Raw genomic sequence first — 524 nt, forward strand, 5'->3', positions numbered from 1 at the left:
CATACTCACGCACAACTCCACATGCATGCTCACACACACACACACTTTCTTTCTTTCTCTCTCTCTCTCACACACACACATACACCCTCTCTCTTTCACACACATACTCTCTCTCTCTCACATACACTCCCACTCTCTCACACACAAACACACACACTCACCCACTTTCTCTCTCACATACACACACTGTCACACACACTCTCTTTCTCTCTCCCACACACGCACACTCTCTCACACGAACACTCTCTCACACACACATACTCTCACTCACACACTCCCTCTCTCTCTCTCAAACACACGCACACTTTCTTTCTCTGTCTCTTTCACACATACACACTCACTGTCCCTCTCTCTCACACACACACACACACACACACACTTTCTCTCCCCTTTGTCACACCCAAGCTGTAACTCAATTTCCATCCTTTGAAGCTGGAACAATGCCAAACTTGTCTTGCAGTCTTCTCTCAGATTAGCCATGGCCTAAATAAAGACAACAATTGAAGAACAAACCATTTCTCTAG

Source organism: Octopus bimaculoides, chromosome 27, assembly GCF_001194135.2.
Source record: "Octopus bimaculoides isolate UCB-OBI-ISO-001 chromosome 27, ASM119413v2, whole genome shotgun sequence".
In the NCBI taxonomy this organism is placed as follows: domain Eukaryota; kingdom Metazoa; phylum Mollusca; class Cephalopoda; order Octopoda; family Octopodidae; genus Octopus; species Octopus bimaculoides.